General features: G+C 35.2%; 1 protein-coding gene and 1 pseudogene across 2 annotated transcripts in view; one reads left to right on the forward strand and one right to left on the reverse strand.

Annotated features, from left to right (window-relative positions):
• LOC309635420 (uncharacterized protein) overlaps positions 1-26,864 on the reverse strand; it is a gene marked incomplete at its 5' end in the record, with an annotated part of 576,760 nt that overhangs the window by 355,005 nt on the left and 194,891 nt on the right. The gene's annotated exons all lie outside the window — the stretch shown is intronic.
• Positions 1,144-13,934, forward strand: LOC309604690 (type 2 phosphatidylinositol 4,5-bisphosphate 4-phosphatase pseudogene; annotated as a pseudogene). The gene has a single exon. The product of its transcript is annotated as a type 2 phosphatidylinositol 4,5-bisphosphate 4-phosphatase pseudogene (transcript).

Below are 26,864 nucleotides of genomic sequence, written 5' to 3' on the forward strand. Positions count from 1 at the left end.
TTGAAAACTAAACTGGTGCTGGGGCATCTTTTGCTAGATTCAAGCACGGCTGGTTTTGGTTTAGGAAAGTTATACAAAATAGTGATTTAGAGAAATTTGATTCATTTTTCTGTTAAGCAAGGACTATATGTTTTTGGAAATAACAGTACTATGTCACTAGAATAGTTCTCCTATGTGCTTTAATAGACCTGAATTTCATCCTCACAAGGGTAAAATTCTCTGGTCAGCAATTTTAATATTCAGTTCTAGAAAGGAAAATACTGACTTAGGAGCAGAGTCTCCATCTCAGTCTGTTCCTAATTTTCACTGGTGATTGTAATTCATAAGTGAAAACTATAAACCTAGAGAATACCATGGTGTACATTCTGTAAATGCAGAGGATGATAGAGCTGGAATGGACCATGGTGATAACTACCCTGCCCTCATATTTTACAGAAGCAAACTGAGGTTGAGACTTTTATTAACTTGAGAGATCGCCTCACTCTCAGTCTAGGGGTTTAATTTTAATTTTCCAAACATTTACAAAACACCTTCAGAACTTTTTCTCCCTGAGCCATATCATCACTTTTAGATTTAAAACAATTAACTGCAGAACGGAAGCTATTTTTATAATTGCAAAATAAAAAAAGAATATATCAATTTAGTTTATCGTATTTTTATTAACAGAAAATGAAAATATCTTTCTTTGGATTGGCAATGGAAAGAAGTGATAGCAGAGGACAATTATTTACCTTTCCTTTTTATATCAAGATGAACCAAATCATATTTAGTAGAACATTTCTATAAAAGAAAAGTTATGATCAAATAACTTGGGAAATTCTGTACTATTTCTTCTACTTTGTAAATCCACATGCATATTGGCCCTGTATTTGTAATGACATCTGTTGAGCTTTGCTTAACCCAGCTTTTCCAAGTGTATTTAACTACAAATCTCTGTTAACATTTTCCATGTTCATAGAACATAATTAGACAACTCTGTTGACATCTCATGTCAATTATATAATTGACATATTTTTGTTCACTTATTTGGATATGTGTCCTCTTGTTGCCTTTATATCTAATAAATGAAAATAACACAAAAGTGAAATATTTTTTCACCATGATAGATATTTAATATATAAATTTATGAATGTATACATATATGTAGTCATTCACATACATATATACATATGTAGCATTGTAATGTATCTGCTTATACTTATAAAAATTATTGCAATTATTAATTAGTTAGTACCATAATTCTAATTTATATTATTTTGCACCTGTAAGAAGCAATTTAAAATACTATTAATGATTTATTTGGTTTTATTATTTTTCATGTATGTCACTTCAAACAAGATGTATGTTGCTATAAATAGCAATGTATAATAGATCTTGATGAAGTCCTTTCTGTAATAAAGATAAATAAACCTAAATCATAATGCATATGCCTGTTCACTGACTTGATTTTTTTTTTAGAAAAGTTGAGTGTTGTTTCTTAACTGGCTTTCACAGTAGTCTTGTTGCATTTTAAGCTTCCTGGTGACTACAATTTGGGAACTTTTGAATGATAGTACGAGGGTCACTTCTCTTATTCACAGTGACCTTTTTCTATATCACTGGGCAATATGAGTACCAAAAACCACTTATGCAGAAATATTAGTAGAATATAATAAACATGTGATAAATCCCCTGAATGACAGCCATTACATAAACATAGAAGTGCATTTTTTTGCATTTTGATTTTTTCCAAAATAATTGTTTCATTTAATAAATATCATATTTTCAAAATTTCAAAATCTTATCTTTGAATACAAAATGAAGGCCTTTACTTTTTCTTGGATAAATATATGTTGACAGGTATATCACTCAGACTTAAATCAGAGAAGCAGAACCACTATGAACACTAGGATAAGACATTTATTATAGGAATTAGACCTTATTCAATTATGGGAAAAGCTGGAGAAGTAAAAATCTGAAAGGAGTTGAATTATAAGAGGCATCACCAGCCAGTTAAGTGAGAAGGCAAACACATCTAGGCACTAAAGTGGAATTGTGATGAAGAAGACTTCAGAATTACAGTCAAGCATCTCATGATGGGTCTTGGACTACTCTTGGTGAGCAAGACTAGCTGTCTGGTAAAAGAGCTGGACACAAAGGGAGCTTACAAGAATGAGATCAATCTGGAATCCACTGACATTTCTGCTTCTGTAGGTCATGGAATCTAACCATGACAACTTTCAGAGAACAATGATTTCTGTTTGAGTTCTACTTTCAATATCTTATGTAAAAGTTGCTATTTGGCCAACCCTACCCTGGAACCACAAAGATTAAAAGGTTCTAGAAATCACTGTTTCCAGTTTAATTTGCTGATGCTAGAAAAATCAGGCCTAGTAGTCTGTCATTCTTAATTGCTTAAATTGTGTCTGGACCAATTATAGAAATGTCTTCTTTAAATATTATATCACAATAACGCACTACATAATAAAAATTATAGCCAATTTATTCAAAGCATAGTCACAAGTTGTATGATTATGGACAAGTGTCTTGCCTCTCTGTGCTTCATCTGTACAATGAGGATGAGAAGAGTGAAAATAGCAGTTTTTGCTGTGGAACAAAAAACTTTTGGGGTGGATTTTAGGGGAGTATTTCTAAAAATTATATTACATATAAAGCAGATAGAAAACAGTAAGTGGCCAGTAACTGTTTACTTTCTGCTAGTCTTAGGTATTGGTAGTGTAAAAAAAAAGAGATGGTCTTTACCTCTAAAAAAAAAAAAAAGCCTGCCATCTTCTTTGTCATGGAACCAAGGAATTATTTTGATATAACTAACTGAGCTGATGGTTTGTTTTGGTACCATTTAGACTATTTATTTTTTCAAATGCAGGGTCATGACTCAATAGCAAATAGTAAATTAAATTTAGTAAAATAAATTTAGTGTAGTAAGATAAATTTAGCATGAAGCAAAATAAATTTAGTGAAACAGAATAGACTAGACTATATTAGATGTCTAAGAATAAAAAGGAAATTAAGAGAGAAAAGAATAGAAAATATCAGGGGACAGCATAAAATGTAAGGGAAAGAGTAATTTAATGAATTTTTGTTTTAGGGCTGTGGATATGTGTGAGGTGTGTATCTTTGTGGAAGAAAGAGAGAGAGAGAGGTAGAAATAAGGTTTTCCAACACCAGACCCTTGTTCACAGACTTGTATGTATGAGATTTCTTTGGAAGTTAAACCTTGGGAACAAAAGTGAAGGACAGAGGAGAATGAAATAGAAAAGGAGAAAAAACCAACGTAAGGGAGCATTTGGGGTTAACACCACCAGGGATTTTCTGAAGAGCATATAGAATGCCTCTGAGCATTATCCACATAAGGACAGAGAGAAACCTGTCTCACTTGGTTCTTTCCCTCCACTGGTTGAAGGTTGTTCTCAGGACATTAACTCACTCCCAATTCCAAGAGGTCTTCTGCTGGTATTCACTACACTGGAGAAACCTCAAGGCAACAAATGTAAGGTAGAAGGAATGTGCTTGTGTAAGATGTTTACAGCACAAAGTGAGTAAATGCCCAGACATTAATATCTGCTGAGGATGAGGATGAAATCAAAGGTGAGACCAAGAAAATGTGAGGCGGGCACCAGAGGTATCAGATAGGCTTCATCCCTGCACTACTCAGGTCCATTCATACCTTACACTAAGTCAAATCCAATCATGAGTTTTCAAGGTGATGACCAGCAGCAATATCTCAAATGATGTAATACACCTTGGTTAGTGGACAAGCTAAGTCCCCAACACGCCTAAATCCCATGAAAAATTGGGAAAAAAGAAAAAACAATGATTTAGATATTTAATATGGGTTCTAAGGCTTATTCTCATGGTCTAGATAGATATACTTACACTATTGCCCTTTATTTACTCTACTACCTAATTCTCTATTTCCCTTTATTTCCCAATCTTTTCAGCTAAGGTGACCTCACTTTTGTATACGTTTGAAGAGATAGTGTTAAATTTACATTAGGGCCAAACATAAAAATTTCCCTTCAAAAGTTAAAATTTAGTCTACTTTATATGTCTTTTCTAAATTTACATGTGTGATTCCTGATTTTCCCTTTCTTCTATTTTAGTATAATTGAGTAAAAATGTATTCTCTTGAATGTTTGTTTATTTGCTTTTTCAGGAAGAAGCTGGATAGAACAGAAGTCGCCAAAGAAGAAGAAAAAAAAAAAAAAATATATATATATATATATGTATAGATCTATCTATCTATTTCTCCTTTACTATCTAGGTTTCTTCTACCTAGCGAAGCAAAACAAAAAAGGACAAAAGCAAAACAACAACAACAAAAAAAAAACTTCAATGAAACCTGAAACCATGGTATGGCTGTGAAATAATATCTCAAGTCAAATTCTTGCCCCTAAATTTCTGATTTAAATACCAAATGCAAACACAGCATTTTATTTTGATGTCTAATAATCATGTCAAAATTCACATGTCCAAATCAGAAAACCTGATGTCCTTCCCTCCCTGAAAACCTCCATTCTCTCAGCCTTCCCCATTTTAGTAAATAGTACCACCATTCTTTAAATTCCTCTGTCTCAAATCTAGAAGGCACTTTCCAGATTTCTCTTTCTTCCACAACCCACATCTAATCCATCAGCAAATTCTGTTGCTGTTAATCTAAAATGTATCCCAATTCTGACCTATTTTCAGCATTCTCACTAAACATCCACACCACTTTTGTCCAAATCACACTAAACCTGAGATAATGCAATGAATTTCTAATTGGTTTTAGTTCATTTATGATTCTTTTTCTGCAGCTATTCCCCACACAGCCATCGTGATCTTTCATAAATATAAATAAGATCATGTTACTCTCATTTTTCAAACTCTTTGCCTGGTATTCTCTCACATTCAGAATAAAATACAAAGTTCTTACCATATCTTATGAGAACCTATATATATTAATCTTTATTTTTTTACATTTATCTTCTACTATTCTCCCCATTCATTCTCATATAGTAAAATTTGATTTTTCCTGTCTTGAATATGACAAATATGTTCCTTTCTCAGAGTTGTTGCATTTACTATACCCTCTGCCTAGAGAACCTCATCCTCCAGATTTTTCTTTTCCAATGTTACCCTCACTCTCTTTCTTCCCCCCACCACACATTCAATGAATGAATACATAAGTGAAAGACAAGAAGTCTTTATATAAATTCTCAAAGTATTTAATTTGAATACATATTTGGATTCATCTTTGTCCTTGGAAGTATTAAAAACTAAATGAGATTCTGATTTTGGCATTTGAAAAGAAAAGTAAAACTGGAATGAGAGATGTTGCATCTATACTCACAGAAACTTGATTTAAAGGAAACTCTAAATGTCTATGACACCTGTTTGAGGGCAATGAGATTTTCTTCCATGAGTTAATAATGTGGTTTGACATGTTTTGATTAATGAGACAGTAAACATTTTGTGCATAAATTAAAAGAAAAGGCACAATTTGTTCAGCAGGTAAATTAAATTGGATACATTATGAGGTACTTTAGTCCAGGCAGAAAAGACGAAACATTAATGTTATTAACTGAAACCATCCTTGTAAATGGTGGTGAGTTTTAAGAGAACTTTATAAATATCAGATGTAATATTTTGAAAATCAGTTGTATTCTAACTCTCTGACAATGTTAATAATGTCCTCATTGATTTTGAAGACCTGGTTTAAAGAAGGGACGGTCTTCTAAAATATGTTTTATATATGATCATGTGACAGAAAAATGAAGTAAATGTTCACATATATTTTAACTTAAGGTGGTATAAGTTCTTTCAGGATACAGTTGTTATCTTCATAAAAATTGTTAAGCTCTAGGTTTTCTTGTTGCCCATATCATTCTCCTTCAATTATCCTTTATAGCATTTTCCAGTTTTTGTCTTACTTTGTGTGTTTGTGTGTGTGTGTGTGTGTGTGTGTGCATGTGTGCATGTGTGTGAGAGAGAGAGATAGAGAGAGACAGATGGAGACAGAGAGACAGAGAGATATTGTGTCAAATGTCTGAATTGATCACTACTCTGTAAGCTCTATGAGGGTAGGTATGGTGTCTGATTCATTCATCATGTGCTCCAAGCACCTGGTATGGTACTTGCCACACAGTAGGTACTCACAGTTTTATTGAAACATAAATTTATTTACTAATTGATTTCCAACCAGGACAAACTGTACAAATTTGTACAAAATTTTTTGTAAGAATTTCAAGAAATTATTTGAATAAAATAAGAATACAGTTTGGTGACTAATGGATGGGGATAAAATTGCCATAGCTCTTCCAAACATTCTTAAGTTTAAAATGTATAAAATATAAATCCTAAGTTAAATACTGAAATGAATTCATTACTGTTTAAGCTTTGTAAAAATTCACTGAAAAAAGAACCAGGAGAGATGGAAATTATTTCCCATTACTCCTATAAGTTCATACTGAGACAGGAAGGAAGGGGGCAGGGCACAACCATTAAAAGAATGATACAACCATTAAGAACAGGTTATAACATAAACTGGTTAGAACCAACTAGGCCCAAGATGGCAGAAGATTCTACTTCCAGGAGACCTTGAGCCTTATTATATGCTCATTGTAATACATTAGCAAGCTAAATGACACACCCACAGGCGCCATGACAGTTGAACATAAAAGGCCAAAAAGTGGGTGGTGCCCCAATTCCTAGAAATATCTGCCCCTTCCTCAAAATAGTTGGAATAATCCTCCCACTCATTAGCCTATGAAATTACCCAGCCCGTAAAAATTAAACACCCCATGTTTCTGGGCCACGTCTCACCTTTTGAGACAGTCCACACTCAATCTATGGAGTGCGTATCTCTCTAAATAAACTTGCTTTCATTTTACTATGCGAAGCCAAGGACCCTCACTTGGCGGCCCATCCTGGGACTCACCTGAGACCTGGGACATGACCATCCTCTCGCACCTCATTTTGCCTACAACAATACCAGACTCCAAAGAGTTAATCAGGATACACAGTTATTTAGAGACACCGCTGGAATGGGAGTCAGGAAGTTGTGTCTAGCCCCAGTTTTGCAGCTAATCACCCCTGTGACTTAGCCTGCCTGGACAGCAGCAAAGTCATATTTAAAAGTAAGGAGTTTAGTTTCCATAAATTGTATTAAAAGCCTCTTCCATTTCTAAATTCTGTGAGATCAGACATTGTTGTAGCCCATGAGGCTGCTATAACAAAAATACCACAGAATAGGTGGCTTAAACAACAGACATTTTTTTCCCCATAGTTCTGGAGGCTGGGAAGTCCAAGATCAAGGCACTGGCAGGTTCAGTATCTGGTGAGGGCTCACTTCCTGTTTCATAGACAGCCATCTTTGCTGTGTCCTCATTTGGCAGAAAAAAGAGCTCAATAGCTTCCTGGGTTCTTGTTTAAAGGGTACTAATCCTGTTGTCTCAAGGGCTCCACCTTCATGACCTGATCACCTTCCAAAGACTGGATCTCACGATACCATCACATTGGGGGGGTAGAATTTCAACATATGAATTTTAGAGGGATGCAAATATTCAGTCTGTAACACAGCTATATAAACAACTTTATTGTAGGTATATAGTATTTTGCAAGATAATAAGAATTTAATTCAATTTCTTAATTGCTTTATGAGTCTGACTAAACATACTGTGTGGGAAAAATATTGAATTATATGAAAAGTTCAAAATATTTTAAAGTAAACAAATGATTTTAAAAGGTGTATGAACCATCAATGTGCATCATGAGAAATGTTCTCAAAGTGCACACACCTGCATAACCATTGCTCAGATTAAGAAATAAAACAGTAATAAGGTTCGAGAAGCTGCCTTTCATATCCACTAGTTACCAAACATATATCCCAATATATTTTCTAACTCTGTCACCATATATGTCTTGATGACTTTTGAGCATTATATACACTGAATCACACACTATTATGTTTATTCTATTACATCAATTATTTTAGAAAATATTACATTTACAAATTTCATTCAATTTTGCATTAAGCGCCAGTTCATCCATTTTTATCGCTGTGTAGTATTCCATAGTATAAATATACCACAATTTATTTATCCAATCTGCAGTTAATGAATATTTGGATTGTTTCCATATTTAGCCATTAAAAAGTGTGCTGTTAGGAATAGTCTCTCCCAAGTTTTCTGTAGCACACATAAAAGCATTTCTATTCGATAAATGCCTACAAATGGAATGGTTGGTTTATATGGTTGGTAAACACTGACAATTTTGTTTGTTGATGTCAATTTACACTCCCACCATTAGTTTCTGAAAGTTTTAGTTACTCCACATTCTCTGCAATACATTGCATAGTAACATATCTTATAGTAAAATAAGCAAGTCTTAAATGTATAATTCAATGGCTTTTTAAACATATACAGTCCTGTGCAGCACAAACCCAGGTCAAAATACAGAACTTTTCCATTGTCCCAAATATTCTCTGGGGATCCTTACTAGATTTAGCAACCTCCTCCACCACCTCACCCCTTTACCCATCACCAGGCAAGCACTTTCTGACCTCTACCATGTGGATGAACGCTATCTTTCTGGTTTTCTTTACACCATTTGTGAGTTTGATTTCCCAAACTTCCACACATATTTTAAAAATCATTTTATTTAGGTATAATCGACATAAAATTAACTGCTGATATTTAAAGTGTGCAATTTTATAAGTTTTAACATATATACACCTCATAAAATCATCACTTTAATCAAGATGGTAAAGATATCCATCACATCTAAAGGTTTCTTTGCGCCCTTTGTGATGTCTCTTATCGTCCCTCCTCACATACACTCTCCACAGGCAACAACTACTCTGTTTTTGGTCACTATAGATTGATTTGTATTTTCCACAGTGTTTTACAAATGGAGTCATTCAATATTTATTCTTTTTGTATGACTTCTTTCACACAGCATAATTATCTTGAGACTTAAACATGTGGTTGTGCGTATCAATAATTCATTTATTTTTACAGTTGAATAACATTCCATGGTTTGTTTGTTTTGTTTTATGCACTGTTCAGAACCATTAATATGATAAAATGCATTGTGAATTCCCCGGCACTGTTCACTAGAACTTTCTGCAATGTTGAGAATATTCTATATTTGCACTGTCCGATAGGATTACCACTAGCCACATGAGACTGTTAAAATTTGAATTGTGTTAGTGCAACTGAGGAACTGAATGTTAATTCTATTTACTTCTTAATTAGTACTAATATAAATTTAACAAGTGTATAGACTACCATACTATACAGTACAGTATATACTATGCAATATTTCACAAATTTGCTTGGCATGTGTTTTCTTGTGTGTGTTTTATATAATTGTTTATCCAAGAGAAAAATGAGAAAGACAAGAGCAAAACACATATGACCTTTTAGGAATGCAGGTATTAATTGCCTATAGGGCATATTAATTGCCATCTGACCACAACATGAATTAATAATTTTTATCCAATGATCTGTTTGGCCTTTATCTTACTTCATTTATTTTTGTAAATTATATACACCTTAACAATTTTGGTATTCTGTATATTCTTTACTTCCAAAAAAACCCTTTTATTACCTTTCCTCTTAATTCTGTATTTGTTTTTTATATATTTTGTTGAGATTTTTCTTCCTTCATATTCTCCTTAAAATTTGGAATCTTCCACTATTTGCTTTCACTGATTCTTCTTTACATACTCCCTCTAGGCAATCACCTCAATTTTAATGGCTTAAATTATTGAGTATATTATGTAGTTACCCAATATACATTCCCTACAATTGTTTCTTTTTGAAATTCCAGCACCCCGCAATTCCTTCTCCTTTGGGAGAGCGTTGCTGTGGATGTTGCCCATTGTTCTTCATCACCCGGACAACATGATGTTGCCAACCCAAGCTATTTCCTGACCAAATCCTGAAAAATGACCCATGCCTGCACATGACTCTTCTCTCCTAGAAAGCAGAGTTTGAAAAGTGTGTTTTCTTTTCTCTAGCTTTAGACAGATTGGCACTATTAGAAACTGCTTTATGTAATTTAAGCTCCAGAAGGTTAATGGTTTTCTGTTTTCTGGATTAAATGAATATATTTAATTGATCTTGTAATTAAGTAAGCAACCACCTATGGTACATGTTCACAAGTATAAACTGCTTGATGATTCTTAAACAATTTTTAGAATCTAGTCGATATTTTGGGCTATTTTCTCTTCATATTTATAATTTCTAGTAACCTTTTGATTGTCAGCATTTTGTTATATTTTTAGAACTTTCCTTACATTATTGTATAGCCCCTGTAATATGTTATCCATCAGTTCTCAAACCAACATACAGCCATGAAAAAAACAAGAAGCACGTTTCTTCAAATTTCTTTAAAACAGCATTATAGTTGCATGATATTTAGAATTAATTTTTGTGGTATCTTTAAAAATTATGGCAGCTTTTGTTTCTTCTCCCTCAAAGTGCCAAAGATGAAACTCTAATTTACCATATTTGGTTAAGTGACAGCTGATCATATTTGATTTATTACCATATGATCATGATATGTGGAAATGAACTTCCTTGATTGTCTCTAGTGTTCTTTAGTTAGGGATCCAGTATAATCAGGTAGGTGGTGGGCTTATTATTAAGATTTGCCTCTTTCTTTTATTCCCATTATATTCTCCAACTTAAAAAAATCATATTTTAGTGTTATATGTCATTTTAGCATTTCTTCTGCTCTTTTCCAAGACCTTACTTCAAGAAAAATTACTGACAGTCACATAAAACTGATATGTTGAGATGGCAATGTCGTTTCAGGCTAACGTTCCTTATCCTTCCTAGTTGTTATATTTCAGGTCCTATAATGATAAGTTGCTAGCCAGGATCATCCAATATCTTTAGTTTCTTTTTTAAATTTTATTATTACTAATACTTTGAATTTATATATTAAATAGATTTATTTATATTATATTTAACCATCCACACTTAACCAGTAAAAAAGTTCTTATAAGAACATCAATGCTGTCAATTTCACATAATAAAAAAGAAGAATAAATTTGAATTCCAAGGAGAGGAAAAACATCCAATTTAGTTCAGTATTCTACATTTTTATAGAACCCTTGGAATTCCCTAAAAAGAATTTTTTTTTTTTTATTTAGGCTGTTTGCTTTACCCTGTTTTTGTACTAAAGAGGTGCAATTATATTTTTTATGTAAATTTCCAACAATTTCTAAGTACTTCCCAAATTTTATTCAAATAATCATTTTTAAGAAATAAAAAGGTCTGGGGGTTTCCCTGATGGCGCAGTGGTTAAGAATCCGCCTGCCAATGCAGGGAACACAGGTTCAAGCCCTGGTCTGGGAAGATCCCACATGCCACAGAGCAACTAACCCCGTGTGCCACAACTACTAAGCCTGTGCTCTAGAGCCCGCGAGCCACAACTACTGAGCCCGCGTGCCACAACTACTGAAGCCTGTGCGCCACAACTACTGAAGCCCGTGCACCTACAGCCCGTGCTCCGCAACAAAAGAAGCCACCACAATGAGAAGCCCGCGCACCACAACGAAGAGTAGCCCCCACTCGCTGCAACTAGAGAAAGCCTGCGCGCAGCAACAAAGACCCAACACAGCCAAAAATAAATAAATAAATAAATACATAAATAAGCAAATAAATAAATTTATTTATTAAAAAAAAATAAAATAAAAATGTCTGGGAGGCGGCTGCAGTGGCAGTAGCACTAACACCGCCTCCAAGTGGAGCCACAACCCCAGACTAGGCCTCCCCTCAGCCCTGCTGCCCCTGCTGCAGTCATGGCTGCTGATGGGGTGGACAAACGCTCGCCTCTGCTGTCCGCATCCCATTCTGGAAATATCACTCCCACGGCCCCACCATACTTAACAAGAAAGCAGCCCCAGAGTGGAACTCCCACCTCCGTACACAGCCATTGCCAGTCCAGATGCCTGTGGTATTCCAGTAATAAACTGCTGCGTATGCCAATCTCTCATCAATTTGGATGGCAAGCTTCACCAGCATGTGGTTAAGTGCACGCTTTGCAATGAAGCTACGCCAATCGAAAACCCCCCAACAGGGAAGAAGTATGTTAGATGCCCTTGTAATTGTCTCCTCATTTGTAAGGACACATCACAGCAAATAGGATGTCCAAGACCCAACTGTAGTCGTATTATTAACCTTGGCCCAGTAATGCTTATTTCTGAAGAACAGCCAGCTCAACCTGCATTACCAGTCCAACCAGAAGGTACAAGAGTCATGTGTTGGCACTGTGGAAACACGTTCTTGTGGATAGAACTGAGGTTCAACACTCTGTGGTAAAATGCCCACACTGCAAAAAAATTTCCTCTGTGGGTAGTGCACTTCCTTGAAGATGCTGCTGTGCACATATTACCATTGGATTACTATGTATTTTCATTGGAGTTGGATTAACTGTTGGCACCCAAGGTTTTGCAAGGCGATTTCATGCAACCTATGTTTCTTGGGTAGGTGCTTATCTCTTAGGTTTGATCTGCCTTATCCGAGCTTGTTATTGAGGAGCCATAAGAGTGAGTTACCCAGAACACAGTTTTGCATAAATTTGTGTATGATTTGGTAATGCAGGTGAGAGTATCTAGCAGTTCTCAATAAGCTACTTTGAACATCTTTAAATCATTTACCTAATGGATTTCATTCTGGTTTATGTATTAAGTTTTAAGACTTTGGGAGTCTTTTATGAACAAATGCTCATTGTACTACATTATATGCAAATAGTTTGCTTTGCTTCTAAGTTTTCAAGTTCCAAATAATAAAGCTTGCTCTTCATGTTCCTTGACATCTCTTAAAGATATTTTTGATTTGTTCCCAAACTTTACATATCACATCAACCTTTCATTATTTTTAAATCAGTTATTCCATTACTTGCTATCTGTATTTCCAAGAAGTGTTTATAAATGTTGGTGCAATAGCTTCACATTTATACTTACATTTTAATTAAACAGTAAAAATTGCTTGCTTTAAAATCTAAGCAATATGCATTTCGCTTGAACTGCTTACTGTAACTTTAATCTAACATCATAGTGACCTTATTCAGGAAAAAAAAAATTTAGTGTACCTTCAAAGACTTGACATTCTTGTTAGAAAAAGACCATTTCTAGACACTGTATGCTTGTTTTATGTTGTATATAGAAAGTTATAATATTTTGGTAGTAATTTAAAATACAAGAATAAAAATATTTATTTGTCCACAGTTGGAGATATGTTGGATAAATGTTTTTTTCTCGAAGATCATAGGATCTTTGTCTTGGTCACAGGATCTTTTTGTCTTTTATTTTTGTCATTTTTTAAATTTACTAATTATAAAAGTCTGGCCTAGATTTATGAAATAAATGTTAATCAGCTCTATGTATTCCTTTATGGAGCCTGAAGGAAGGCTCACATAACATATTTCATAATATTTAACCATTTACGGAGACGTATCCATATTAGGTTGTCCTCCTTTTCATTAGATCATGGTAAATTTTTCTTATTGGGATAATTTTGGAATTGGGATAATATATGTGAAGGGAGTCTGTGACATTTTACACTGGCTAAAGTATTGAGAGTAGATGCAGTTACTTTTACCATTCTTCTCAAATCTAGCTGGTCAAAAACTTACCAAATTTACTCAAAATACAGATCAAAGACAAAAAGCAACATACTTTTCTAAGAATTCACTAGGATTTAAGGAATACTATATGCCAATAAAATGGACAACCTGGAAGAAATGGACAAATTCTTAAAAAAGCACAACTTTCCAAGACTGAACCAGGAAGAAACAGAAAATATAAACAGACAAATCACAAGCACTGAAATTAACACTGTGATTAAAAATCTGCCAACAAACAAAAGCTAAGGACCAGATGGCTTCACAGGCAAATTCTATCAAACATTTAGAGAAGAGCTAACACCTATCCTTCTCAAACTCTTGGAACACTCCCAAACTCATTCTATGAGACCACCATCACCCTGATACCAAAACCAGACAAAGATGTCACAAAAAATAAAACTACAGGCTAATATCATTGAAGAACACAGATTCCAAAATCCTCAACAAAATACTAGCAAACAGAATCCAACAGCACATTAAAAGAATCATACACCATGATCAAGTGGGGTTTATCCCAGGAATGCAAGGATTCTTCAATATATGCAAATCAATCACTGTGATACACCATATTAACAAACTGAAGGATAAAAACCATATGATCATCTCAATAGATGCAGGAAAAAGCTTTTGAAAAAATTCAACACCCATTTATGATAAAAACTCTCCAGAAAGTAGGCATAGAGGGAACTTATCTCAACATAATAAAGGCCATATATGACAAACCCACAGCCAACATCGTTCTCAATGGTAAAAAACTGAAACCATTTCCATTAAGATCAGGAACAAGACAAGGTTGCCCACTCTAACCACTATTATTCAACATAGTTTTGGAAGTTTTAGCCACAGCAATCAGAGAAGAAAAAGGAATAAAAGGAATTCAAATTGGAAAGAAGAAGTAAAACTGTCACTGTTTGCAGATGACATGATACTATACACAGAGAATCCTAAAGATGCTACCAGAAAACTACTCGAGCTAATCAATGAATTTAGTAAAGTAGCAGGATACAAAATTAATGCACAGAAATCTCTTCCACTACTATACAGTAAGGATGAAAAATCTGAAAGAGAAATTAAGGAAACACTCCCATTTACCATTGCAACAAAAAGAATAAATTACCTAGGAATAAACCTGCCTAAGGAGACAGAAGACATGTATTCAGAAAACTGTAAGACACTGATGAAAGAAATTAAAGATGATACAACCAGATGGAGAGATATACCATGTTCTTGGATTGGAAGAATCAACATTGTGAAAATGACTATACTACCCAAAGCAATCTACAGATTTGATGCAATCTCTATCAAACTACCAATGGCATTTTTCAGAGAACTAGAACAAAAAATTTCACAATTTGTATGGAGACAAAAAAGACCCCGAATAGCCAAAGCAATCTTGAGAAAGAAAAATGGAGCTGGAGGAATCAGGCTCCCTGACTTCAGACCATACTACAAAGCTACAGTAATCAAAACAGTATGCTACTGGCACAAAAACAGAAATATAGATCGATGGAACAGGAAAGAAAGCCCAGAGATAAACCCATGCACATATGGTCACCTTATCTTTGATAAAGGAGACAAGAGTATACAATGGAGAATTGACAGCCTCTTCAAGAGTGGTGGTGGGAAAACTGGACAGCTACATGTAAAGGAATGAAATTAGAACACTCTCTAACACCATACACAAAAATAAACTCAAAATGGATTAAAGAACCTAAATGTAAGGCCAGACACTATCAAACTCTTAGAGGAAAACACAGACAGAACACTCTATAACATAAATCACAGCAAGATCCTTTTTGACCCATGTCCTAGAGAAATGGAGATTAAAAACAAAAATAAACAAATGGGACCTAATGCAACTTAAAAGCTTTTGCACAGCAAAGAACACCATAAACAAGATGAAAATACACCGCTCAGAATGGGAGAAAATATTTGCAAATGAAGCAACTGACAGAGGATTAATCTCCAAAATATACAAGCAGCTCATGCAGCTCAATATCAAAAAACAAACAACTCAATCCAAAAATGGGCAGAAGACCTAAATAGACATTTCTCCAAAGAAGATATATAGATTGCCAACAAACACATGAAAGATACTCAACATTACTAATCATTAGAGAAATGCAAATCAAAACTAGAATGAGTTATCACCTCACACCAGTTAGAATAGCCATCATCAAAAAATCTACAAGCAATAAATCCTGGAGAGGGTGTGGAGAAAAGGGAACCCCCTTGCACTGTTGATGGGAATGTAAATTGATACAGCCATTATGGAGAACAGTATGGAGGTCCCTTAAAAAACTAAAAATTGAACTACCATATGACCCAGCAATCCCACTACTGGGCATCTACCCTGAGAAAACCATAATTCAAAAAGAGTCATGTACCACAATGTTCATTGCAGCACTCTACAATAGCCAGGACATGGAAGCAACAGATGAATGGATAAAGAAGATGTGGCACATATATAAAATGAAATATTACTCAGCTATAAAAAGAAATGAAATTGAGTTATTTGTAGTGAGGTGGATGGACCTAGAGTCTGTCATACACAGTGAAGTAAGTCAGAAAGAGAAAAACAAATATTGTATGCTAACACATATATTTTAAAAAAATGGAATCTAAAAAAAATGGTTCTGATGAACCTTGGGGCAGAACAGGAATAAAGACCCAGACATAGAGAATGGACTTGAGGCCACGGGGAGGGTGAAGGGAAGCTGGGACGAAGTGAGAGAGTGGCATTGACATATATACACTACCAAATGTAAAACAGATAGCTAGTGGGAAGCAGCTGCATAGCACAGGGAGATCAGCTTCCTGCTTTGTGACCACCTAGAGGGGTGTGATAGGGAGGGTGGGAGGGAGACGCAAGAGGGAGAGGATATATGTATACATATAGCTGATTCACTTTGTTATACAGCAGAAACTAACACACCACTGTAAAGCATTTATACTCCAATAAAGATGTTAAAAAAAAAAAGAAATAAAAAGGTCCTTGAGACTGCACAGATCTGTACTATTAATTTATAATCTTCCATTGCTATACATTCTTATATATAATGCAAGCAGAAACTTGGCATATGCTATCAATAGACAATTTGGAAACAGGTCTGCACATATGAGAAATGTGGAAACAACAGCCACCAGTCCATTGCATCTCCTGTATTACTATGGATTTCTGCCATTTACATTTTATCTCACCTTGTGCCTGGGTAGAAACACTAACACACAATTTACTGTTTATGCTCTATCCCAAGTGGTTGATTAGAGCTTATTATAAGAAGTCTGAAACAGTCATTGTACCTGGGCTCCTAGCCATGCAATCTGCACCATGGTTTGTCCAGAGTACTGGCTGATGGATAAGCTCTCCTTCATTGCCAGTTCCATGCTAATTAGTCCTTGCTCACTCCCCAGTGCTCATTTTATTCACTGGCTTTGTTCCTCAATCTGTTGCTTAACACTTTGTCCAACTCCCTGGTTAAAACTGCCAGTTCACTCTCCCCTCACCCAGCCCCAAATTGCCCATTCAGACACAAGACTAGACCCCATCCTCTTTACACCTAAACCTTAGACCAGCGGTCCCCAACTTTTTTGTCACCAGGGACCGAATTGTGGAAGACAATTTTTCCACGGACCAGGGGCAGGGTGGTTCAGGTGGTAATGCCAGTGATGGGGGAGCGGCAGATGAAGCTTCGCTTGCTTGCTCGCCTGCCACTCACCTCTTGCTGTGCCCAGTTCCTAACAGGCCGCAGACCGGTATCGGTACGACGCCCGGGGGTTGGGGACCCCTGCCTTAGACTCAGGAGAGGGAGGGTATGTCCTAATGATTTAGGGATGACCTGGAAGGTCAAGGTTTGCATGACCTTGCTAAGCCTCAAATAGGCCTCTTCCTTTGAATGTTATTGACTTAGCTAAAAATAATTTTTAAAAAAGAGCACTGAATGCCAGGGAAACATGTTTTTATTCTATAGACTTTGAAAGCGTTTAAGCCCAGAATTTTAATAATTGGTACCAGTATAAGATGTAAGTGGATTTGGCAGTAACAGAATTATTGCAGTTATTCACAGAACTGTTGGAGTTGTGAGTTATAAGAATAGCATGAATTCAGTGAAAAGAAAAGTCTCCATACTTTGCAAATAGATTATGTATAATTTGGTAATGAATTGGATTAGAATAATAATAAAAGAGACAATCACCACTCCGGCATGATATACTTAACAAAGAAGATAGACTTTGGGGAAAAATATAATTGGAGAACAATATAGACTTGTTGATTTTGATTTTGCCAATATTGACTAAGATATGATGAATGGCAAATCTCTAAGCTGGAAAGGTTAAGAAATTTCTAAATTTAATACTGGACCCCTACCTCACAAGATATATAAAAATAAACTTAAAATGAATCACAGACTTACATATAAGATCTAAAAATATAAAACTTTTAGAGAAAACATTGGAGTAACTATTTTAACTTTATTTTTGTGAAAGTCTAGGGTATTCTCAGTTCTTTTCTAACCATCTCTTACGCCTTGGGCATGAGTGTGGCTTTTTAAATTCCTCAGCACATATAGGTGCTTTTGAATGCCCTAATTTCCTAAAGAAAACTCTCCCTACCTTTTCCTTCTGGGCTTCAGGCCATCTATTGCATGTCTCAGTTGTAGTCTTTAGCCCCAGGCAGCTGCAGGTTTTTAATTTGCTTACAGTGTTTTCTAGCAATGCACACTGCTTTCCGGCCCTGAATGAATTCCAAGATAGGCAAGACAGAAACTATCACCTGTGGCAGTCCCCCAGACATTTTAGAATAGAACAGATGAATATAATTACAAATAAGGTCTGCTGTGCTTCCTTTAAAACCAGGGACAAGGGTCCCACACTGGGAACACAGGCTGTCATCTTCAAGACCACCACTGTGCCAGGAAGGGAGTGAGACAAGGCCAAGAAAAAATGTCACAAAAGCTTTCCAACAATTTTTTAGTTGCCTTTCTCCTAAGTTATTGTTCACTTGGTTTCTGTAAACCTTTGCCTATTTCCAGAGTTCTGACAAATTGGTCCTGAAAGTTTCAACTTGTTTTTCCATGTTTCTGTGGAAAGCTGGGAGTTTGGAGTTACTTACTCCACCAGTTTTTTTTTTTTTTTCCCTAAGGTATGTTATTGTTTTCTAAGCTAAGAAATTTTTCTTTAGACTTCACCAAAATATTGTATACAACTTGAGAGTGATAACACCACCTGCGTACTTTTTTCTGAAGCGCATCTGCTAACCTACCTTTCAATTGTTTATTTACTTTCCAGAAAAAATTTCAAAAACCTTTACTAACACTAATATGTTGACAAATATGATATCCTCTCTTCTCAAGGAGCAGAGACTGGGGTGGTAGAGGTCTGGGTGTCATGGAGCTTAGGACAAACATATATCCCTTTCTTTGGGAATTTACAAATTTCAGGGATGGCTATGTGGTAATAATAACCAGCATGGATATGTAACAGCTAAGCCTTTGTGATTCACTGATAAATAGAGAATTTCTAGCTGAGAAACACAATGTTAAACTTGGTGCAATTATGTGATTACGAATCACTAGGTTAAAAACAAAACAGGTTTTCAATTTATCACGTATTTTAAAAATCAAAGTTTAAACTTTTCATGAAGATGTCATATTATCTGTTTCCACCTGGAGTTGAATATTTAAGTCTGTATAGATATATTCTTCACATACATATTTTAGTATATGAAGCCAAGATAATATATATATATATTTAAATTTCTTAAAGGCTGCCACTAACTTGGTAAAAACTTTTGAGTGTGGGTGATTCATAGAACAAGTGGATTTTTGTAAGTTCAATTAATTCATTTCTACTTAATTTACTTCATAAGGCTTTTGTGAAGAGCTTTAAAAATGTGCTTTTTCATGTACCAGTTTATAGAGGGGGGAATAAAAGCCCTTTATCAACTAATTGAATTACAAAATTCAACTCAACCATAATCACATAGGTGATTATAATTGCACAAACTTAAATGCAATTGCACTGAAATTATTTCTTTTTAAATCAGAATCTATAGTGATTAACAGTAGGAATTCATTTTATATGTGGAAATTAAATTGCAAGATATTTAAATATAATCAAAGTATATCTTTTTCTTAATGCAGAGATAATTTTGTTTCAATACTGGAACGGAAGAGAACCCTGGGCTGCACCCCCCTCCCCAATACAAAGACACTTCCATGTCTCCTGCCTCTTGTTTGTAGAGAAGCTGAAGTCTCCCAGGCCCCCCTGAGTCACAAAGGAACAGGCTCAAGCAGCTAAAGATTAGGGCAACAGAGTCACAAACTAAGTGTCTGATGCACATTCCTGAGTTGTTTTACAGATATTGTAACTGCCACCAAAAGGAAAAAGCTGACTGCATGATGACCAGACTGCAGCCATGACATAAACTGCTCCATCTTGAGCAGTTCTGAGTCTATGGCTAGCACAATTACAAGAACTAGCCTTAAGAGAATGGAATTAACACTGTTGCTCATAATAATCTATATATTTGTGGGCATCAAAATAACTGTAGCATGTTCTGTCCATATATGTAAACAGGCAACTACAACTGTCAGCAAAGAGATGCTACAGACCCACGTAGACATCTTCCACTCTTAAGAATATGGCGGCCTATGTCAGCATGAAGAAGTGACAGAAGACGGACCTTTGCCCATGATCCCATAGAAATGGAATGATGTTCTGACAAGTGGGAATTTTTAAGAACTTTTTGGCAGGAAAGAGCTCTCTGCAGGAGGCCCCTTTTGTCTTCTAACTAACCTTAAGCCAGACACCACATGCCCTACTTATCACTGGCCCTAGCACACCTTTCAAATCTTTTAATCACACAATACCTTGCCTAACTTGGTTCTTTCCGTAGATCAAAGAAGTAGAAATAAAGAATAAGCAATTAACAGATGACCAGATCTCTTCCTTAGCGTCCCCTTCAGTAATCTTGTGAACAAACTGTTTGAACAAGGCAGCATCTAAAGAAAAATCACAAGAAGTCGACAAGCCTGCACACAAGTCTGCACACAAGTCTGCACACAAGTCTGCACACAGTGGGGGACGACTCTGACCCCCATCTCAATGATTAACTTAGATTACTTCCCCTTTCTCTTTAAAAGCTTTTATGGCCAAGCAGAATCTTTGGAGATGGTTTTTGGGGTACAACGAGTTCACTATCTCCCCAGGTTGCCAGCATTCTGATTAAAAGCAACTTTCCTTTCTAGCAACATTTGTCTCTCTCTTGAGTATTGATTTTTTGAGCGGCGAGCTGCTGGACTTGAGTTCAGTAACAATATCTTTAATCTCCCAAAGGACAAAAAAGCTCTAAAGGTGACACTACTAGCTCATGGATGAGCTTGAATCTATAATCCAAATCTAAGCCTAGTTTCCATATCTTTAAAATTAAGCTAAACTATTTCCAAACTCCCTTCAACTCTTATGCTCTAGAAAACTCTCAATTTATGTAACTCTCAATTTATGTTTACACATTTTCACTAAATTATCTGTGTATGTATGCATCTATGTAAACATCCATTCATCCATTTAAAAAAATTCTGAGCACTTACTATGTACCAGGCGATATGATGCTTCGGGGGATATAGGTTTTAACAACCTAGGTGGGTTCTTTCCCTCATGGAAGAAAACTAATCATCAGACCTGGTCATTGTTTTATTTTTGACCCTGCTCTGCCCAAGGTCAGATCACCTAAATCACCAGTGATTTCATACGTCAAAGAGGCTTAAACTCATCAGGTTCCCATCTTTGTGGCTACCTTAAAAACATTCACTTGTTCATCTGGATTCCTGATTATCAGCCTATATGTGATCAGGGGAAACATTTCACTCCATGCCTTCCATGTTTGTGTATTTGGATATTCTTATTTACCAGTTGCGGACTTCCTATTTCCTTGCTTCACATGTGTTGGATTCTCTACCACCTGTCTTCCTCTATCCCTATAACTATCTGGTTTCATAATATTATATTAGTTGATAATTTCTGATGATACATTATTTGTGCTATGATGACATCAAAACTACAAAGATTTTTCTAAAAGAATCTCCTTAAAAGGCAAATAACCTTTATACAATAGTTTGGTATTATGTATTCAAGTTTACAATTACTTAATTTTACCTGTTATAAATTGCATTTACAAATAATATTATCAACAGAGAAAATTTTATTACTTCAAAAGTTTTCATTTTAAAATGATCCCATAAATTCATTTAAATATCTGTAACACTATACTGAAGTCCAAAAGCTTTGTATGGTTGGCTTAAATAACCTTCACCACCACACATATTACAGACATAGAAACAGCCTTATGGTCACAACTTCCATCCATTCCATGCCCAGGAAGTGATACAGATAGAATCTCATCTCATTCCTGTATAACTGTAAAGTCCATTTTCTTTTCACTACAGTACATCTCCTCCCCATAGAAAAGATTTCAAACTGTGTTCCATGGAAACAGATTTTCCTAAAACAGGAGGTAATATCTTGGTCAAAATTAAGAAATATGCTACATAAAAAACTTCCACTCTCCCTTCCATCAATAGAGATATGATTCAGCTATATTGGTTCATAAAATACCAATTCCCTTCCCCTAGGTCACCCCCAATTTACATTTAACTCAGATTTACTTCAATACAGAACTGTATTTTGGGGTCTGTTGTTGTTATTGAAGGGGAGCAGAATATGTCACCCCGAAATATGTCTCTTTAGCATAAGGATTATCTTGAGCTGGTTATTTTTAAGAAATAGCAGACACAGAAAAGCCCTGAAGACCACATACAAGTTGCCATTTTGTAAGGGACATTTACATGTATAAGGTAAATCTCCATTTGTAAGTGTGTCTCCCTCTCTGTACCAGGAAGAGGTGGATGACTAAATCTCTAGAAACTCTTACCTATGGAGAAGGTAACTGACTTAAATCTGCATAACAACCATACCCTTATTTACTGTGCTTTGCCTGGTAAGGTTCCATAACTGGCTCCCCACCATAAACCCAACATCTTTTGTCTTTAGCTGGAGACGGTATTTAAATTTCTTATTGAGAGCAGGCCAATAATCTAAGAAAATGTTGTCCTTTTAGCAGATGAAAAAAAAAAAAAATTAAGTTTTACTTTTACGTAAGTACACTATTGGTTTTAAAGCTTAACTTAAAAATCTTTATGATAACAATTCAATTTTTAGCCAACTTGACCACATAAGATTCCCTCTTTTTTCTCTCTCTGTGTCCAGAGATAACATGAGGCTATTTGACTTTTAGTAGACACAGATTATATTTAATGCCGATTACGCTAAAGACATGTCTATTAATTAAACCAATGAACTTCAGATACCTATAATACCAAATATTTTTCCAGGTCATGTGATCCTGAAAAGCATTTGTGTTAGTTTGTATTATATTTTTTGAGGATTTTTATGAATACTAAACTTACATAAGCACTTGTTTGTTTAAATAGAGCTCTTTAACAAATAAATTTAGCAATATCATCAGCAGGTAAAAATAAAAATACTACACATATACAACACATTTATAAACACACGTAAATATATAGACAGATGAAAACAGAGACCTTATAATTTTCATTTTAAAATTAGTCATGAGATGGGTGTGATAATGCAAAATTCACTCGTCTATAAAAGAGTAGTTAGACTAAGTTAAGTTTACTTGAATAGAGTTTGGGCAGAAGAGTTCTGACAGCAGTTTATATTTTTTAAACATCACCCCCTCTCTTTTTTTCAGTCTTAGGACATGGGGATGGTCTAGATAAGAGTTCCCTGAGGAGACCTGGTAAAACATTTTTATCTCAAAGGCACAGGGAAAGAATGTAAGTTCCCCCAAGGACTTTGGTTTCTTAAAACCAATCCTTACAAGCCTAGTGAGATAAATAGGGATTGGTAATAAGGAAAGGGTGAACTTTGAACTGCCTCTAGAGTTGCATTTTGAGTTTTGCAAAGATTTGTGAGATAAAGATAGTTGTTCTCAATTCCCCAAAGAACTGGGTTGCAGCCTAAATTATGTCATAGGTTGATCTACCCATCTCATTAGATTATCTTCTTTTTTTTGGTAAATATAAAGACTTTAGAAGGTGTTTACTGTTTAGACATAATCTATGATTTATTAGTCACAAAAATTTCAGCACTCAATGAAATTCACTTAATTTGGAAAAAATATATATTCGCACTCCTTTTATTTCCCAGTGCACTCTAAGATCTTGCAGAGCTCTGGAAAATCATTATAAAGATATATTCTTACTGGCTAGTTTATGAAAGAAAAAAAGTCAGGTTATGTAAGTTTTACTGTTTCAGATTTTATTGGATAATTGGTATTACATGCATTTAAGATATTTTATGTGCTTATAAGTATACTGTACTAGACCATGCCATAATTTTCATTAAATGCAAGAGCTTCCATTCAGTTTAGAAAACAGTTTATATATTCTTATATCCTAAGATTCTTTATCCTTATAGGCAATTGTGCTTGTTTCACTTGTGTGAAATTGTTTGGTGTAACCGTTAATAGGTTTGAATGATGAAAAGTGCAACTTCCCTTCAGCACTCTGAAGGGAAGTTGGGAGTTTTGTTTAATAGTAAATGTAGATTTTGCTGTAATTTCAAACCTTCTGCTCTCTCAACTGTACTATACACAGCATGATATAAGAGCAGGAAAACCAACAGAATCAACAAATGACAAGATCAATTTTGCTTGCTTTATACTTTTAGATTAAGCCTATATCTAACACTTCCAAATAGTTCTCTACTGGAGGATATTAGAATCTTCCCAATATTAAGCACTATTTTATTATTTTTTCTCCATTTCCTTTATTTTCATTTTTTAAAAAATTTATTTTATTTATTTTTTATACAGCAGGTTCTTATTAGTTATCTATTTTATACATATTAATATATACATGTCAATCCCAATCTTCCAATTCATCCCACCACCCCCACCCCACCCCCATCCCCGCTTTCCCCCTTTGGTGTCCATACATTCGTTCTCTACATCTGTGACTCTATTTCTGCCTTGCAAACTGGTTCATCTGTACCATTTTTCTATATTCCACATGTATGTGTTAATACACGATATTTTTTTCTCTTCCTGACTTACTTCACTCTGTATGACAGTCGCTAGGTCCATCCCCGTCTCTAAAAATGACCCAATTTTGTTCCATTTTATGGCTGAGTAATATTCCATTGAATATATGTACCACATTTTCTTTATCCATTCATCTGTCAATGGGCATTTAGGTTACTTCCATGACCTGGCTACTGTAAAGAGTGCTGCAATGAACATTGGTGTGCATGTGCCATTTTGAATTATGGTTTCCTCTGGGTATATGCCCAGTAGTGGGATTGCTGGGTCATGTGGTAATTCTGTTTTTAGTTTTTTAAGGAACCTCCATACTGTTCTCCATAGTGGCTGTATCAATTTACGTTCTGCCCAACAGTGCAAGAGGGTTCCCTTTTCTCCACACCCTCTCCAGCATTTGTTGTTTGTAGATTTTCTGATGATGCCCATTCTAACTGGTGTGAGGTGATATCTCATTGTAGTTTTGATTTGCATTTCTCTAATAATTAGTGATGTTGAGCAGCTTTTCATGTGCCTCTTGGCCATCTGTATGTCTTCTTTAGAGAAATGTCTATTTAGTCCTTCTGCCCATTTTTAGATTGGGTTGTTTGTTTTTTTTAATATTGAGCTGCATGAGCTGTTTACGTATTTTGGAGATTAATCCTTTGTCCATTGATTCGTTTGCAAATATTTTCTCCCATTCTGAGAGTTGTCTTTTCATCTTCTTTACAGTTTCCTTTGCTGTGCAAAAGCTTTGAAGTTTCATTAGGTCCCATTTGTTTATTCTTGTTTTTATTTCCATTACACTAGGAGGTGGTCAAAAAAGATCTTGCTGTGATTTATGTCAAAGAGTGTGCTTCTTATGTTTTCCTCTACGAGTTTTATAGTGTCCGGACTTACATTTAGGTCTTTAATCCATTTTGAGTTTATTTTTGTGTATGCTGTTAAGGAGTGTTCTAATTTCATTCTTTTACATGTAGCTGCCCAGTTTGCCCAGCACCACTTATTGAAGAGACTATCTTTTCCCCATTGTATATCCTTGCCTCCTTTGTCATGGATTAGTTGACGACAGGTGCATGGTTTTCTCTCTGGGCTTTCTATCCTGTTCCATTGATCTATATTTCTGTTTTTGTGCCAGTACCATATTGTCTTGATTACTGTAGCTTTGTAGTATAGTCTGAAGTCAGGGAGCCTGATTCCTCCAGCTCCATTTTTTTCCCCTCAAAATTGCTTTGGCTATTCAGGGTCTTTTGTGTCTCCATACAAATTTTAAGATTTTTTGTTCTACTTCTATAAAAAATGCCATTGGTAATTTGATAGTGATTGCACTGAATCTGTAGATTGCTTTGGGTAGTATAGTCATTTTCACAATATTGATTCTTCCAATCCAAGAACATGGTATATCTCTCCAGCTGTTTGTGTCATTTTTGATTTCTTTCATCAGTGTCTTATAGTTTTCTGAGTACAGGTATTTTACCTCCTTAGGTAGGTTTATTCCAAGGTATTTTATTGTTTCTGTTGCAGTGGTGAATGGGATTGTTTCCTTAATTTTTCTTTCTGATATTTGACTGTTAGTGTATAGGAATGCAAGAGATTTCTGTGCATTAATTTTGTATCCTGCAACTTTACCAAATTCATTGATTAGCTCTAGTAGTTTACTGGTGGCATCTTTAGGATTTTCTATGTATAGTATCATGTCATCTGCAGACAGTGACAGTTTTACTTCTTCCTTTCCAATTGGGATTCCTTTTATTTCTTTTTCTTCTCTGATTGCTGGGACTTCCAGAACTATGTTGAATAATAGTGGCAAGAGTGGACATCTTGTCTTGTTCTTGATCTTGGAGAAAATGCTTTCAGTGTTTCACCATTGAGAATGATGTTTGCTGTGGGTTTGTCATATATGGCCTTTCTCATGTTGAGATAGGTTCCCTCTATGCCCACTTTCTGGAGACTTTTTATCATAAATGGGTACTGAATTTTGCCAAAAGCTTTTTCTGCATCTATCGAGGTGATCATTTGGTTTTTATTCTTCAATTTGTTAATATGGTGTATCACATTGATTGATTTGGGTATATTGAAGAAGCCTTGCATCCCTGGGATAAATCCCACTTGATCATGGTGTATCATCCTTTTAATGTGTTGT

The sequence above is a fragment of the Balaenoptera borealis genome, assembly GCF_965194805.1.
Source record: "Balaenoptera borealis genome assembly, chromosome: 10".
NCBI lineage: Eukaryota > Metazoa > Chordata > Mammalia > Artiodactyla > Balaenopteridae > Balaenoptera > Balaenoptera borealis.